Below are 16,056 nucleotides of genomic sequence, written 5' to 3' on the forward strand. Positions count from 1 at the left end.
CAAGAAAGACTAATCAATGGAAACATTTTTTTTTACCAAGAAATGCAAAAATTACAAAAATACAAAGCGAATTTCGGCCAAAATTTCAATCAATAAAAATTAAAACCCGTATATCCACGAAACCAATGGAGGTATTGTGCACAACCTCAAGCGGAATTTTTTGTAGGGATTTTCGAGCACTATTTAGAAAAAGAATTTTGAAAATCGGACTATAAATGAAAATTTGGCGGCCCCAACAAATTTTCGAAATACCGAGATGACCAACTTTAGGGGCCCGGACAAACTAAGGCCTTGAAATTTTGCACACAATTTCGCTCAGATCTAACCTTTTCAAATTTCAAGAAGATATCTCTCTCTACCAGTTCTCACACGGCATATTTTTTATTAGTTTTTTTCGATTTTCTCCCACTGTGCATTGGCCGGCTTTCGCGTCTAATAGACTCCGGAACTTAGGTGGGGACACAGTACCAGACATGAACCAACATAGGGGCGTGGTATAGAAAACAATTAAGGATTTTGTAAGTAGCACGGAATTCCTAACTTAGATTTTCTTTCTTGTCGTCACTTTTTAAGTAATTTGACAGCGCAACAAGCCGATTATTGGCTTAGTTGTATGTCCATAGTCGCATGGGGCGGAATAATATCCGCACCCTCTTTTCAATGCAAACAAACCTTTTTATTTGCAAGAACAAACTATGTACAGTCGGACCTCGATGCTCGGGACCGGATGCATTACGGATAATCGATTTTCCCGGATTATGGAGTAATATGTTGTTTTCAGTTTTTACAGATATTTTTAATAAAATTTGTCTTGATCTAAAATGCAAGAGCAGCCAGGGCTCTCCAAGAAGTCAAAAAAATATTGAAGAACCATGTATTGCTTCTTTTAAAGATATTTTTGGGCGAATACTATCATCGCCATTAGTTTCATCTGAACTATCCTTCTGAGTCTTATCTGTGGCATATATCATATCTATAATTGCACCATCGAACAAAACAGCAAATTTGGAAGCATTATTACACCTGAGCTATCTTTCTTTATCCTCTATGGTAAGATCCTTCATTACATTTAATATTTCTGTTTCTTTATCGGATGTATTTTATCTTTCATTTCTATATCTGATACAATATTCGATAATGGCATTTAAAGCTTCATCTATCACCTTGGTCCATCGGCTGAACTTAATTTATTTTACGTCTGGATGTGTCGAACAGTCGTCTATTAGCAGAAGGATTCACTAAGTTTTTGAGTTACCCAAGCTTTTTTAATCACTTTATAAATTGCATTGGCTTTGTTTTGAAAAATCATTGAAGATCTTGTCCGAGCACTTTTTCCAATTACTAACGTCTTTCACTTGAGAGTACCAGGAGCATTATCACACAATAATGCAGTTAGTCTCTCCTCTGCTCATCTATGGCCGCCACATCATGGCATATCAAGCAACTTTATTGCAAACACTTCTAAAATAGGGCAGTTTCATCATCTCCATTAGGTTGGGTTTAAGTAGCAGTCTGCCATCAGACTCACTTAGACGTTTTCGTCCATTGTAATACCACAGGAACAGAAGAAGAACGAGATTTAAAAATATCTTGTCTATCCCGGATAATGGAGGTTCCCCGATAATCGAAGTCCGACTGTCCTACTAACAGAAAATTTATTTATTTGCTGCCGGAAAAAATGTGGCTTGTCGGTTCAGCTGTAATAATGCTTCAATATTTTGTAGTTAAAAAACACTCTTGTCAGTTGGTGCAGTGCAAATGGAATGTCCCTTAATATATATGTACAAATGTTAGAAATTGTCTTTGTTAGGTCTCAGCCCATACTTTCGGATTTCTTCATTGACTTCTACATACCGGGGCCTAATTCTTACATCCGCAATCGACTTATTACCATCGAGTTTCGCATTTTGTTGGAATATGGTATACGTTATCGAATAATTCTATTCGAAACTTCGAACATAAATGTGCGAGTTTTTGTCCGCAGCAATTTACCTATCGTTAATTAAAAATTTTCGATTATTTTCAAGGAACTTGGCTAAAAATAGGACATCGAAGTATTTATTTCATAAAATAAAACAATAATTATAATATATGAATATTTTTGGTCCCTTAAATTGGACAAAAATTAACTTGTGCTTAAGCCAAATTTGGCAAAGCAAATTATCTACAAACATGACCAAATCAAAAGTTGTATCATTTAACCACTTAATTTTATGCAGCAGGATATTTTTTCCAGGGAAACGTTCTGACTTCATCCAATTGCACTATGGCTGTTGTTCTCCTTGTGCCTGCTAGAGGCGACGTAATTCACTTATTTTTATTACCCTCTTTCACTGCAATCTATAGTGTAAAAACCGTAACCGCCTAGCAGAAGTCGTTTACTGTTGATTGATCTCCCGACACTTGAAATTACAGCACTGATAGGAAAATATGTTGCAAAATCATGCACAAATGGTGTCATTATCATACACGGACATTCTTGGAAATATTGTCAACATGCGTGGATGATTTTGTGAACACGCGTTGTTGTTTCATGCACCGACCGTTGTGAACATCGTCCCTACGAAATATGTATGTATACCAACCATAAGTTTAAATGATTTTTAAAACATTGTGTGTGTATAGGCGGCCGTGGTGCAATGTGGTAAGGTGTTTATGAACACACTATGGGATTGATGGAACACAGGTTCTATACTCAGGAGTTAACAACTTTTTGCAATCTTTCAAAAAATGTTGTACTAGAGGTTGTCAGAATGGGAACGGATGTGGACTTTTTGTTCAACATAACTGTTTTTTGGTTTATAAACATCTGTGTGTTGATTCACTTTTATGAACCAATGTGGTCGTTTTGTCAACGCCGTGATTGATTTTTCCTATGGGTGTTCTACCCGGTAAATACCCAATGCTTGGGTACTTATTGGTAAAGTTGTCGCTCGCGAGAACTAATAACGAGATTAGTAACCCATTAAGGTCCTTATGTGCAATGTGCAAAATAACATCCTTGTTTATTTTGTTCTTTTTGTTTACTTTATAATTGGGATCCATTATCCTAATTATTGATCACCTTGTATTGGGTTGCCCAAAAAGTAATTGCGGATTTTTCATATAGTCGGCGTTGACAAATTTTTCCACAGCTTGTGACTCTGTAATTGCATTCTTTCTTCTGTCAGTTATCAGCTGTTACTTTTAGCTTGCTTTAGAAAAAATGTGTAAAGAAAAGTATATTTGATTAAAGTTCATTCTAAGTTTTATTAAAAATGCATTTACTTTCTTTTAAAAAATCCGCAATTACTTTTTGGGCAACCCAATAGTTAATTAGTAATTTGTTTTACCTTTCTAGGCTCAATATCTACGGTATCATTTTCTATGGCAACGAACGAACGAAAAAACTGGTTTTGCTATTTTGAATGGCAAATTTCGTTGAGTGTAGAGGTTAATAATTGCATATATCAATAGCCCCCTTCCGATCCTCATTTATATACATTCATTGCATAAGCGTAATTTATCCTCATTACCTATCATTAGAGTAACAGATCGTCATAACCATCATGCATTTCGTCTCAAAACACTTTCGGGAATAGGACGGACGGCCCAGATTTCCATGTCAGATTTGTGGTGAGGATTAGATTCGCTTTATTCGTTTCACCCATTTCCGATATCTTAAGGGACGCGGAAGCTCGTCTGTGCATAAATCGTTTATTAATTAAACTGAAATTTTCAGCACATCCTAATGTTCATACCTAAAGTCTTTCATACATGGAGGTAATTACAAATGTACTTCCACCGATGAATACCGTCATATAACTAATCATACAGGCATATCTTACCCAGTCGACATATACGACGGTCGGTCGTCTTTACACACTCGTACAATAGGGAGGTCGGCTTTTTGGTCTTATCACTTGTTCTTTAATTTAAGCAATAAAAAGTATTCATAACGCTTTTGCAGCAGCAGCAGTGGTTGCAGCAGAGAAGCCATAAGTCAAAGCGATGCGAATTGTTTTTCCTGACCATTCACTCACTCACTCTCCTTCATAACTGAAAGTGTATCGGGTCATGCAGCGCTCGAATACGGGCGTTGAAAAATTTCGAACTCAACGTACGGTTAACTGAGTTTTCCTGGTGATTACATTGGGACAAAAGACATTCTTGCCAGTCGGGTTGACGATCCCAAAATAAAATTAATTATGACTGTTATTTGTGAATCGGTATCACATTTTAAATCGACTTTGGAATTAACCAAATCAAATGGTTCCGCCAGCCATCACCATCAAATCAATGATAACAACAGCGAAAGTGCAACGAACGCTGATGTCCCTAAAATTAACCGTCAAGAAAACAACGAACCCGAGGAGGAAGGCCATGGTGCCAAAGTGTTGCGTATCGTTTGGCATGCTTTCTACGAGAAGTACGACTATTTGCGCAGGCGTACACAAATTTTTAAAAACTTTGTCGGCCGCGAAAACAATAAGCCATTGATGAAGAAATTTCGACGTTCCATGCGTTTGAATAAATCGGCCAAAAATAAGGGCTATGAGTTTTTTATGAGTGATGAAGACAGAAGGTAATTAAAGCAAACACAAATGTTGTAGAGTTAGTATATGATATCAATGTTGGTCCATAAAAGTGAGAGATACAAAAATTAAGTGATACACTATTCGTCTTACACATTCTATCAACTTTATACAGAAAAAATATGTTTTGATACCCTACACCCGGAAGTATATGAGTGCATTTAGAGTAGCGTTGGGCACATGTGCTAATGTGCGAAATATTTCCAAGCCCATGGGCTTATCCTAGCAGGCCGCGTCGTCAAGACGTCTTAAAAGAAGGGTGCATGACCTTGTTAAACTGTTGAAGACAAAAAGTCGGCAGCCCATACAAAACGTTGATGACATTTTCATATAGTTGTCGCGAAAATCATGCATTACATTTTAAGCGACATTGTGAACGAACAGGCCGTCTATGAATATATTTATGATAGAATCTCTCATATATGCGTTAATGACAATATTCCAAAATTTCTGCAAGTTTGTCTTCAATGCCAAAAATTGTTATTGACAAATTAATTTTTTTTAAATATGTTTTTAAGTTTTTTGTTTTATTATTCGTTTAGAGTTTTTTTTAAAATAATATAACAAAAGTTCTGGTCTCGTCAGACGTTGAGACTCAAATGACTTGGTCACGTCTATCACATTCTTCAGTTTTGGTATTTAGTACAGTTGGATTTCTATTTCATTAATGTGCAAAACAAAGTTTTTTGTCAGATGACGGTTTATGCGACTCGGTCTTCTAAGATGTCCTCTACAGAGTAAAGTGGTTAAATTTTTTATGAGAGTGTGAACACGGTTAGTGAATTTGTCAGCAAAAATGCCATATCGATGACAAAATTCAAATTATCTTTAAGAAGTCTTTGAAGACAAAGTCATGATAGACGTGCTGGAATGGTCTTGTGCTCGTACACAAAAATGTGCAATAGTGGGTACGTATTTGCCCGCCGCTGATTTAGAGGCATTGTGTATGACGGCGTCAAATCCTTTAAATATGGGTTAAATGTTTATAACAGCAACAAACTTCAAAATATAGAGAAGATCGGCACACCCCTTATATTGTCATGCAGAGGTGCATTTCGAATAAACATATGTTTATGTGTATATCTTACACTGTGCCGATTAAGTATTGGTCGACAATTTAAATTAAATTCATTACAGATGAATACATTGAAAATTAAGTAAACGTTCAATATGAATGTTGTTCACTGACGTGATCGACTCCAAGAGTTATTCTATCCAAATGGTATAGTTATCGATGTGTTTACTTCCTTGCTTTTTTGTAGCATTACACACAATTGCATTAAGTTACAATATCTTGCTTTACAGTAAGAAAAAAATAGTCTGCTGATATCAGCAAACACTGTTTGCTCTGATATTATTGGGTTGCCCAATAAGTAATTGCGGATTTTTTAAAAGAATGTAAATTCATTTTTAATAAAACTTAGAATGAACTTTAATCAAATATACTTTTTTTACACTTTTTTCTAAAGCAAGCTAAAAGTAACAGCTGATAACTGACAGAAGAAAGAATGCAATTACAGAGTCACAAGCTGTGAAAAAATTTGTCAACGCCGACTATATGAAAAATCCGCAATTACTTTTTGGGCAACCCAATATATTAAAAGGTTTAAACTTTTGAATGAATCCATAAAAATGTCTTTGACTTCTAAACGTATTAATAAAAACATTATCAATTTTAGGTGTTAATTTTTTGTTTAAAAGCATAAATATACAATAATAATAGAAGTAGTTATTATGTCTGCCGTTATTTAAATTCGTTCAATGTTAGCAAATTGTAAAAAATTTTACGTTGTATGTTTGCAAACTTGAAAGATAAGATGGAATATATTATAATATTTGGAAACATTTATAAAATTTTTGAGTTTTTCATTTTAACTTTTTACCATTTGAAAACAGCAGAAAATGGTTGCTGTTTTAGCAAAAAATTACTGCTGTTCCATTTTTAGCAGACTTTCTGCTGTTACAGCAAAAATGGTAGCTGTCTTTACAAAAATGGTTGCTGTTTAACAAATTTCTGAGTGTAGCGTGGTGTAGAAGAAAATATCGTCGACACAGTTCTGAACAGTGATTCGGATCGGAGCAGTCCTATTTTTGCCGGAGCGAGAGTGGAGCGTAATTTTTTGTACCCGGAGCGGGAGCGAAGCGGTTTAAAATCTGCTCTGCTCCGACAAAATAAAAATCTGTCTGTGCATGTATTCTTGTCTGTCTGTTCATGTATTTATGTATGCAGGTTGCATTTGTTGGCCGACTGTCACAAAATTTTGCACAAGTCTCTTTTTCGGTCCAAGGACGAACGCTATTGATTTTGAAAAAAAAAACGGTCCAGATTAAGATATAGCTACAATATATATCATTCATCTGATATGGCCTATTAAGGCTGTAGAAGCCAAAATTTTGGTCCGATTTTAACAAAATTTAGCATGATGTGTTTTTTTTTGACGTCCCAATACGATTTAAAATTTCCTAAAAATTGGTTCAGATTTAGATATAGCTCCCATATATGTATTTCATCCGATATGGACTTTTAAGGCTATAGAAGCCACAAGTTTGGTCAGATCTTTACAAATTTTTGCATGATATGTTTTTTTATGTCCCAATACGTGTGCAGAATTACATAAAAATCAGTTCAGATTTCGATGTAGTTCCCATATATATCTTTCATCCGATATGACCTATTAAGGTTGTAGAAGCCACAATTTTATCCCGATCGTTACAGAAGTTTGCACGAAATGTTTTATTTGACATTTCAATATGTTTACAAAATTTCATAAAAATCGGTTCAGATTTAGATGTAGCTCCCATCTTGGTCCAATCTTTACAAAATTTTGCATGAGGTATATTATTTGACAATGCATGTGGAAAATTTCGTAAAAATCGGTCCAAATTTCGATATATCTTCCATCCGATATGCCTTCTTAAGGCTATAGAAGCCACAATTTTGGTTTCATCTTTATAAAATTTAGCGTAGGGTGTTCTATTTGAGGCTACCATAGCACAGAGGTTAGCATATCCGCTTATGACGCTGAACGCCTGGGTTCGAATCCTGGCGAGACCATCATAAAATTTTCAGCAGTGGTTATCCCCTCCTAATGCTGGCGACATTTGTGAGGTACTATGACCTGTAAAAACTTCTCAAAAGAGGTGTCGCACTGCGACGCGCCGTTCGGACTTGGCTATTAAAAGAAGGCCCCTTATCATTGAGCTTAAACTTGAATCGGACTGCACTCATTGATATGTTAAAAGTTTGCACCTGTTCCTTAATGGAATGTTCATGGGAAAAATTTTGGAGTCTTAGTACGTTTGCTAAAATTTAGCAAAGTCCGTTCAGATATAGATATATGTAGCTTCCATAAATATATTTCATATGATATGGCCTTTTAGTTTGTAGTAGCCAAAATTTAGGTCCTATTGTAAGAAAATCTTACAAAGCTCTATTCAATTTATCAATAGGTATGCAAAATTAAAATCTGACTATATTTCATCATAGGTTCCACGCATTAAAATTAGTACGCAGACTCTGTGGTGTAGGGTATTTTATAGTCCGTTCTGCCCGACTTTTGCCTCTCCTAACTGGTTTTTACTACAGGGTGGCTGATGAATATTGCTACAATGATGAATATTGCTACATTTTTTTTTCGGTGTATGGAATACATTTTTCTTTTATTCATGTTAAATTAAATTATTAAATTAATTATTAAATTATTATTAATTAAATTAATTAATTAATTAATTAAATTAATTATTAAATTATTATTATTAAATAGAAAAAAAGTTATTACATTTTTTTTTGGTAGCGGCTTTCATCAGCCACCCTGTAGTTTGGTTTACGAATTTGTTTTTTTTTTTTGGCGAATTCAAACAAAAATTAAAATTGTTTAAATTAATATGGGATAATTTTAGAGTTAACCTTCGTTAAGTCGTTATCAAAAACATATTATAGAACAGATTTGTACAAGTTTTAAAAAGTTTCCTATTAAAGTCAAACAAGTGAAAAAGAGATAAGTGCGGCAGGGTCTTTGCTCGGTTTCTCTTTATAGGCAAAAACTAAAAAGAATCAAGCAACAACTCGATGGTTTTTTATACCCACCACCAACGCAGGTAAAGTTCTTGAACCAGCTGTACGGACTATATTTAGATATAGCTGCCACATAGACCGATCTCCCGGTCTAGGGCCTTAAACCGACAAAAGCCGCTTTTATTTTTCGATTTCACTGAAGTTGGAAATCGCGAGTTGTTCTAGGGCCCCCGATATCCGAACCGAAAATGGTTCATATCGAACCATAATTAAATTTAGCTGCCATATAGACCGGTCTACTGATTAAAGTCTCGCTTATTACCCAATTTGGTTGAAATTTAGAACAGATAATCCAGTTACATATCAAACTATATATTTAGATATATCTGCCGACCGATCTGCTAATTAAGGTTCTTAAAGCTGCCTTATGGACGGATCAGCAGATCTGGGATCTAAGGCCATAAAATCCTCATTTATAGCCTGGTTTCCTTGAAGTTTTAAACTGTGACTTATATAAAGGTATCTAAACCGCATATGATCCAAATCAGCCAATACTTGAACGTTGATATAGATATAAGTGTATCCATGGTGGTGGATATTCAAAGTTCGGTACGTCCGAAATTAATGCGTTTTTACTTCTTGTTTTAAATTGGGTTAGAATTGCTTCTGGTATATACTTAAGAAGCAAAGTCGGATAATCTGCATACTTGGCATGGATGTTGGAGGTTATAGGAGAAACCATTATATAAAACTTCAGTCAATCCAATAATAATGGCGCCCTCTAAACGCTAAGAAATTAAAATCGGGAGGCCATATTATAGGGGAGTTGCAGGTCGTAGGAGAAATTATGTAAAATTTCATTCAAATCGGATAAGATTTGTGCCCTCTAAGGGCCCAAGAGGTACAATCAAGAGATCGGTTTGTATGGGGGCTATAAAGGGTTATGGGCGGATTGAGACTATACTTTACAAAAATGTTGGAGGTCATATAGGAAATCGGTTTGCAAAATTTCGCCAAATCGGATAAGAATTGCGCCCTCTAGAGGCCCAAGAAATCAATTTAGGAGATGGGCTTCTATGGGGGTTTTATAAGTATATAGTCCGAAATAGACGGAAATCAAGAATACGTATAATCGGAATTGAATATTGCTTGATGCTGTAAACGTAATGACAAAATTAATGTATCACTTCATAGTGCGGGATGTGTATAAGAATAAAATTTAAAAATAAATAATCAATTTAAATGTAATGCAGCAGGAGCGGAGATGAGCGAAAACAAATTGTCGGAGTGGGAGCGGAACGGAAAAAATATACCCGCTCAGGATTCCTGGTTCTGAATGGGGGTTTTAATGGGCCCTGGTGTTGTCGACAAAGGCGGTACAGTAATCTGTTAGTCAGTCTTTGTTCAAAATTTTAGCTCAATAATTTGGGACATACTTTAATAGCTCTACTAGGCAACAACGCCCCGTGAAGTAGTTTTACATTGCTGTAGAGAAGAAAGACACCGCTAAAATTTTTTCTGATGTAGTCACTTGGATTAGAGCCCAGTTGTTCATGGGAGGCTGAATACATCCCACTAAACAGCCTAGAGCTGAATCCAAACTTCTCACCCAACATTGTCTAGCATATGTAAAAGTCGCATAGTGTCTTAATGGTCTCTGTCCTCTGTATTCCCTTTACAGTATAGCTTCAAATTGAGCATTTTGTTTCCTTCGGCCGTCGCAGAACGACCACGTTCCGAGATGGGTGTTTAAATTGTGTTACTTTGTATTTAAAAGGCAAAGTTTCAAATTGTTGGTGAAGACAACATAAAGGCTTTGATATTAAGATCGCGATAGAGTGAAAACCAGCTGTATATGGGTGCCCTTATGAGTGTGATAACTAATGTTATGTAGACATAGGGACCCACAATATGACCTTTCTTTAATTTGAATTAAATTTAATTTGAACGTTTAATTTCAATACAGTGAAAGCTGTTTTGTAAAAATTGGAAATTTACAACGAATCTTATCGTCTTGACTGGAAGTATTGTTGATAAGATTACATGCACTCAATCTCTTTATTATGATATTCTTATTGCACAAACATACACATATAGCTTGTGATTTGAGGAGATTACCATAAATAAGCCCAAGCAAATATTTATACTTTGACTTTCAAGACAGTAGAAAAGAAGAAGGAAAATATTAGGAATAGACGTGTTATCGCAGGAACATTGTTGTGATAAGATTAACCTCCTATTTAGCAATACATACTTTCGCTGTCGTCACACTTTGAGTGTCAAAATATGAAATATCTTGACATGCCGTATCGAATATAGTCTGATACCTGTTGTCCATAGATTTGGTTTAATGCATGTCGTTTAATGTACATACTCTCAAGTATTTTCATGTAGATTGCACTGTTATTTCTCATAGAAATTTGTTATTACAACCACGAGAAAAACTTCTGATCCCTTTTAGATGTGACGGAGAAACTGTCATTTGTTGATTTATTTTAGTATTAAAGTTCACTTGACCCATTACGTACCGTCATGATCGATATTTAAAATGAAACTCTTAACTAGAACAGACGAAGATGTTGTCAACAATATTTTGATCGGAAGATGAGTCTATATTTAAATATTGGGTTGCCCAAAAAGTAATTGCGGATTTTTTAAAAGAAAGTAAATGCATTTTTAATAAAACTTAGAATGAACTTTAATCAAATATACTTTTTTACACATTTTTTCTAAAGCAAGCTAAAAGTAACAGCTGATAACTGACAGAAGAAATAATGCAATTACAGAGTCACAAGCTGTGAAAAAATTTGTCAACGCCGAAATCCGCAATTACTTTTTGGGCAACCCAATATATATTACGATTCAGCCCATCTTCCATGTTGACCTGCGGACAAAAAGGGCATATGTAGCGAGTTTCAGCTCAATGGTTTAAATTTTGAAGAATGTAGTGTGATTAAAATATAATGTCAGATGGATAGCGCCGAATTGGGTATGCGTCTAGCGATATGTAAGCCAATTATTCAGAATGATGCCCGAAGGGCAACGGATTGCAGGTCAGAAACGGATGGTCAGGAAGTGTGGGTACAAACTGGTTTCAAAGAGGTCTGCCGCTTTGCTGTCGTTGGCTAGAACAGAAGTGTCAGTCATTGCAACCGTCATGGCAGGTCAATGCCTAAACAGAATGAAAAATGCAACTCTGCAAACAAATGTCAACAAATAAACTCGCAAAATTGAAGCAATTTTTTGACGACTTTGTCGACTAAAAACACCACTTCATGCGTGGCAGCACAGAATGAAGCTCGCTTGCAAGCATCAAAGTTGAACGTTTTTTCTAACTTTTTCGCATTGCTTTTGTGAGATTTGTGTGCAGACGGTCAAAAACAAAGCTCAACGCGCTCATTCTGTTTCGGTCTTCACTGTCAAATCGTAAAATATGCAGAAGAGGAAGAGGAGACTATAGAACAGGGATGTGCAAAATGAAAATGTGACTGGGTGTATAAGATACTCTCTTTTGGTATATTTTATTCTCTCAATGCTTAAAATTTTTTTTTTTTTTTGATTGAAAGATTGATGTTTTAGAAAAATACGGATAAAATAAGAAAATCTAAATAATTTATTATGTCTTCCAAGCGATAAATCAATAAATATCACTATTTTGCTTACAGTTTACGCTTCACAACGAAGCGTAAACCCCTGCGCATGTTCATTTGTTGTTGTTTCAACAATGACTGAAACAAAGATAATAACAATACGTGTGACTGGCCATCGAGGCTATCGTGAAGGGCTGGACATCGCGGCTATAGAAAATCTTCTGCGTGTGTGTAACCTCGAAAAAGAAAATCTAATTTAGGAATTCCGCGCTACTTACAGAATCCTTAATTGTTTTCCATACCACACCCCTAAGTAGGCTCATGTCTGGTATTGTTTTGTCACCTAAGTACCGGTAGCTGTTAGGAGCGCAGGCCGGGCAATAAAGGAAATGCTCCAACGTCTCGTCATCTTTCCCACATGTCCTACACATGTTTTCACTTTCCGCACAGATTTTGCAGCAAGGTCGTAGTCCCATCTGTCGTCTTTATGATACCCAAAGCTATACTGACCTCATTCTTACTTCCTTTCAGTAAAGCCTCGTCTTCTCACGATCCGGATCTATCCATAGAATTTTTGCCATTCTATCGACCGTTTTGCTGTTCCACAGTGTTACCACATCGTCGGCCCGAAAGGCTTCGGGTTAATCAAGTTTATTGACAGCAGTTCACTGCCGAATCGTCTGAGCTTTCATTCCCCTTACTCCGTTATACCCCTGCACCAAACGATGCGGATTGTGCCCTCCTCAGAGAAGGCTTTAATCTCCTTGCACTGCATGATTGTTCGTAACCTGGTTGTTATTGCCCTGATGGCCTGTTTACTGTCCGTAAAGAAACCACCTCTAATTCATCCGGGTTTCCTATCATCACCTCGATTGTACTGCGATGGTATGCCCGCTCTTATCCTCGCTCCATTCTCCCTCACTTTGTCTGTATGTCAATGTGTCGGAGATCTAGAAAAGTATCCAGTGCCCTAGTGGGCGTGATTTTAATCGCTCTGCCTATGCCAAGACATCATGTTCTCTGAACCTGTTTTATTATCCTCACGATGCACTTTTTCTCCATCGCGGACAACCAAACTACTCTCCTCGGATTCAAGCCCCATTTCGAGCCTACGGTCCGTCTGCCTATTGCCCAACAACTGTGAGCCTTCTCAGTATACACCTGAATGTGACACTGCAGTTCCACTTAAGATTGCAATTTTTTGAGCATGTATATCACATTCTCAGGTTGTTGGGTTTTGTAAAGCGCCCTCGATGGTTCAACGGCAGAAAAAATAAGGAAGATGCATTCTTTTTTCTGCCTCTCCTATTCCTGTGGTATAACAATGGACGAAAATGTGTGAGTCTGATAGCTTATGGTAGCTTGTCTTGCGTTAGGCTAGGTTTAAGTGGGTGTCTGCTATCTGACTCTCCTACATGTTTTCGTCCATTGAGATACCACAGGATCAAGAGAAGGATTGTCTTGGAAAAGTTTCTCTCTTTGGGGAAAAGTTTTTACATGGTATAGTACCTCACAAATGTCGCCATCATTAGCAGTTTTCACCAGGATTCGAATTAGGCGTTCAGCGTCAAATGCGGATATGCTAACTTCTGCGCTACGGTGGCCTCCAACTTGGAGTTAAAACACGAATAACAAAGCACTAAACTGCCTTAGTTTAGTTTGGACTTGTGCAACATACCATGTTATAACATACTTATGTTATGTTATAACATGGTAGGTAAGTCTATTGTGATACCACATTAGCGACAGACAAAAGGCCTTGGAAGCCTTGCATTTGGTCGGAATTGAAACCACGACTACCCCTCTGGCTACCAACTCGGCTACTGGGGCGCCTTTTATACCATTTATGTAAACGTTTTTTTCCAATCCTAAAGAAACAAACGGTTCGAAAAACGGTGGTAAATTTTAGCCAAAAAAATCTGTATTTAGACAACTGTCAGTTTCATCTTTGAATTCTTTTTTTGAATTAAGCACGCATATGGGCATTTATTTATCTTAAGTTATAAGATTTAAACATCTGGTTTACTTGTTTTGTTTTGAGCTTATGTACAGCGGTCAAAAAAAGTATTCATCATTCAATGTTTTTTTTTAATAAGTCTACAAAAGGCAATTGGAATAAAAACATATTAAACTAATGATGCAGTAGTGCTTGTGTGATATATATGTACACAATTTCATTGTTTTTAAAGAAAAAAATAGTATTTATTGGAACAAAAACGGCCATTTTACAGCTGAACACAAAAAATTAAACAAAAAAAGTATTCATCATTGCAAAAAAACAAAAAAATAAATAACATAATTTAAAAAAATTAATACTTTGTTATTCGACCACCGCGTTTTATAACTTCTTTTAAACGGTTTGACATCGATTGGACTAATTTAGCGGTTATATTTTGGTCTATATTAGTCCATTCCTCCATTATCACCTGTTGCATTTGACTCTTGCTCGAAAAATTGCGCGTTCTCAATTTGCGTTCGAGATGTTCCCAAAGATGTTCAATTGGGTTCAAGTCGGGACTTTGAGGAGGAGTTTTAATGACTTTGGGGCAGTTATACAGCATCCACATCTTGGTATTTAAAGCAGAATGTTTGGGGTCATTATCTTGATAATATTGAAAGTTATTACCAAGCCCAAGTTTTACAGCACTATCTTTTAAGTTCCTCTTTAAAATGTCAATGTAATACTTATGGTCCATTACTCCATTAATAATTTCAAGATTTCCCGCTCCTGAAGCCGCCATACACCCCCAAACCATTAAACCACCTCCACCATGTTTTACAGTAGCAACTGTGTTTCGTTCTTCAAGCTCTGTATTTGGTTTTCTGTACACTATGACCTTTCCATCGCACCCAAAAAGATTAAACTTGCTCTCGTCTGCAAAAATGACTGTTTTCCAAAATGATTCGGGCTGTTTTACATACATTTTTGCGAAGTTTAGCCTTTTCACTCGGTTTATTTTATTTATAAAGGGCTTCTTACGTGCAGTTCTTCCTCTGTAACTATGCCTTTTGAGTGTATTTCGAATTGTTTGTGTAGTAACTTCCTTCCCTAAATATTCCATAGTGTTTTTACGAAGAATGGTCGCATTTGTCTTCGGAGTTTTCTGAACTTGCCGCACTAACTATACGTTAATGTTATATACAACACAAGTAAACGACCATAGGTTCATATAAATAAAAAATAGTTTTAAGCAAGTAAAGTTTTCGTTGAGTTTGGCCGAGCCATACTTTTGTATACGCACCACCATTATGCTATATTATGGTTAAATTAAAAGTTATGACGGAAGCGATTGTTATTATGTTAGCTCTGAATTGTAAATATTACCTCAAGAAGTTGATGTGAGAGATCAGTTAATATGACATCTATATCGAAGGGTGAACATGTTTGAATCATTCTTACCGTAGCTTTTGGAGGGGCAAAAATCACCTAATTGTTTTCCGATTGTTATCAAAGTTGTCTGAAAATGAGCCTTGGTCGCTACCAAAATGTAAAATCTGAAATCGGTTTATATGAAAGCTATAACGAAAAGTGGAAGCACGGGCACTACAGGTCTGTCTTCAGGTTAAAAAATCCAAGAATTTAGCCCTCAAGAATTCTGCTACCACAATTGAATATTATGTATTCAAAACTGGCACTGGTGGCATATTTTTATTAAGTATAATAAATCAAAATTAAAAACATTTTTGTTGCCTACACCACAACTGTGGTACAGGGTAATGTCTTTGTTTATAGCACCCAGAAGAGAGTTATATCCATTGATAAATAGACAGATCGAATCACTTTCTGATACGATTTAGATATGTGTATCTGTCTGTCTGTCTGTTCATCTTAACACACAAGTGTACGGAACATAATTTTCACCCGATCGTCTTCAAA

The 16,056-nt window shown here is 36.1% G+C and overlaps 1 protein-coding gene across 7 annotated transcripts in view; it reads left to right on the top strand.

Annotated features, from left to right (window-relative positions):
• Positions 1–16,056, top strand: part of LOC106092417 (phospholipid scramblase 2) — a 117,630-nt gene that overhangs the window by 62,105 nt on the left and 39,469 nt on the right. The window contains exon 1 of one of the 7 annotated variants that reach the window (XR_009397004.1): positions 4,458–4,564. The exons of the other annotated variants lie outside the window; for them this stretch is intronic. The gene's annotated coding sequence lies outside the window, so the exon portion shown is untranslated. Of the gene's footprint in view, positions 1–4,457; positions 4,565–16,056 lie in introns of those variants that run through there. 7 annotated transcript variants of the gene reach the window in all.

The sequence above is a fragment of the Stomoxys calcitrans genome, chromosome 1, assembly GCF_963082655.1.
Source record: "Stomoxys calcitrans chromosome 1, idStoCalc2.1, whole genome shotgun sequence".
Lineage (NCBI taxonomy): Eukaryota > Metazoa > Arthropoda > Insecta > Diptera > Muscidae > Stomoxys > Stomoxys calcitrans.